The sequence below is a fragment of the Petaurus breviceps genome, unplaced genomic scaffold (genome assembly GCF_028583685.1).
Source record: "Petaurus breviceps papuanus isolate PSGF00001 unplaced genomic scaffold, PetGlider_PUasm1.0 126, whole genome shotgun sequence".
Lineage (NCBI taxonomy): Eukaryota > Metazoa > Chordata > Mammalia > Diprotodontia > Petauridae > Petaurus > Petaurus breviceps.
The window spans coordinates 23,261,353-23,264,009 of record NW_027185655.1 but is presented as its reverse complement, the minus strand read 5'-3'; positions in this window follow the sequence as shown (position 1 = coordinate 23,264,009).

The window sequence follows — 2,657 nt, the reverse complement described above, 5'->3', positions numbered from 1 at the left end:
ATGCACCCAAAGATTATATTAGCTTTTTTTGGTAATCATACGAAACTTATAACTAATATTGAATTGCAGTGCACTAAAAATCTATTATCCTTTTCCATTTGTAGTTTGTGAAATAGATTTGTTTTGAACACAAGTACATTTACTTCCATTAATTTTTATCTCTTAAATGCACTGTAGGTTAATGTTTTCAAAGCATGTTCAAATTCTACTTGTGACACTTACCAGTCTCTGTGATCCTGGGTAAATCATTCAACCTCTAACTGCCTAAGAGAACTTCACATTATTGTTGTGAGGGTCAAATGATGCAGCATCTGTAAATTGCTTTGTAAACTTTAAAATGCTATGCAAATGTTATCTGGTATAATTATTATTATAATTATGATTATGATTATGATTATGATTGTCATTACTACTATTATTACCACTACCACCACCATGGCCACCGTCAAAGTCATTGCTGCTGCTACTATTACTAAACACTATGTGAGGAATAGTTGAATAACTGGTCTAACCTCGACAAAACTAATTTCCTCCTCCGCACATTAGAGAAAATATGGGTCTGGGGGGAAAAAGAATACTTTTCATATTAATAAATTCAGCTCAATGTTCTCTAGAGGTGGGGAACCTGAAGTCTTGAGGCCACATGTGGCCCTCTTGGTTTCAAGTGTGGCCCTTTGACTGTATCCAAACTTCACAGAACAAATCCCCTTAATAAAAGAATTTGTTCTGTAAAACTTGGACTGAGTCAAAAGGCTGCACCCAAGGACCTAACAGGCCTCATGTGCCCTCAAGACTGAAGGTTCCCCACACCTGGGTCTATCAAGATGTCTCTGCATCTTAGAATTCTATGTATTAGCTATCTTTTCAAATTAGAATGATCTGTGAATTTGACCAGTGATAATTTCACAAGTATGAATCTCTGTCCTTATCCAAGTTATTGTTTAAAATGTTAACAACACAAGTCCTTGGGAAGCTCCATTGGAGATCTCCTTTTGACTTGGCATTGGGCCATTAAGGACTGTTCATCTTTAAATCCTGTCATTTGGTTCCAAATCTATCTAATGGTACTATGTTCTGGCTGACATTAATTCATCTTTTCCACAAAATAGTATAAGATAATTCATTTAATATTGCTAAAATGTAAGCACACTGTTAACTATATCACCCCCAATTTGTCAATTCTAGATGAAACTGTGTTGACTTTTTGTGCTAATTTCTTATGCTTCTAGAGTTTTGCAGCCATCTGTTTAATAAAATGTACTAGAATTTTGATAGGAATTTAATTCCAGCTTTCTCTCCAACATTTTGCAAACTTTATTGCCTTTAAACCTTTAAAGAATTCAGATTTTTGTTTCCCTTCTCCAATACTGCCATAGTTCTTGCACTCACTCTAAATCACAGCTGTCATTGACATCCAGTCATCAGATCTCCCAGTTCTTTCAGTAACCAAGGTCGACTAGGATGGGGAACCCAAGACCTCCAGGCCACCTGTGGTTCTCTAGGTCCTCAAGTGAGGCCCTGACCTAGAGGAACACAAGTGGCCTTGAGGCCACTTCCACACCTCTGGAAGTTCATCTGGGCTAGGTAATTTGAATTAATCTATGGGCAGTTAGATGTTCCCTTACTTCTAGCTTTTATTAATTCCTTATTAGCCATTTTACTCTGTTTTTTCAGAGACAAAATTATTCTTTTTAATAGAAAAAAAAGAGAAACAAAATAATAGTTGAACAACTATTTTCAATTATCTTCCATCTCAACTAGCATTTCTATTAATTCTTTTTTTTTTTTTAATTTTTGGAGGGCAATTGGGGTTAAGCGACCTGCCCAAGGTCACATGGCTAGTAAGTGTTAAGTGTCTGAGGCTGGATTTGAACTCAGGTCCTCCTGACTCCAGGGCTAGTACATTTCTTTTAATTCTCTTATCTCCTTTTTTTTTCCCACTATAGGTTTTTAAAAAGAAAAAAAAACACTCAAATTTTATTATCTTTAGTTTCAGCTCTATCTTATCTTTAATGAGCCTGACGCTTTTTATGATACTATGCAACCTTCTGTAACCTTCCTGTTTATTTTTCTAGCTTCCATCTTCTGTTCATAACTTTAAAAATCTAAATTATTTGGTGAATTTTCCATGTAACTAAACATAGAAGCAGTATGCTTTGGGGGAAAATGGGCTGGGTTTAGAGACAAAGGGCCCCCCATGGAATTCTGGTCACTTACTTTAGTAGGCAAGTCATTTACTGCCTCTGGAGTTCAATTTTCCAGTCTGTAGAAATGAAAAGCATGCTGGGACCAGAGTTGTGTCCCTAGAACAGGTACTTATTTTCTCAAAAAGCTGCAACGCTGTTCCCAGGCTTTCTTGGTCACTGTTTCTCTTGACCCAGTTTCATGGTTTGTCTAAGGGCATAAAAAGTCCTATCACCATGGAGTCAAAGACACTTCAACTTGGTGTGTCTGAAGACCTGAGAAGTCACTTTCACTTGCCTCGCAAACCCTTCATATTTCTATATATTTCTATATGGTGATGACCAGAGTAATCTTCAGTCTGTAGAAGCTGAATATGGCTATATTTTGTTGCTGTGCAATGCAAAGTAAGTCTACTTTTGTTCAGTGTTCAATCTCTTGCAAGGGCCTCATTTGGGGGCAATGTGGACCCTAAA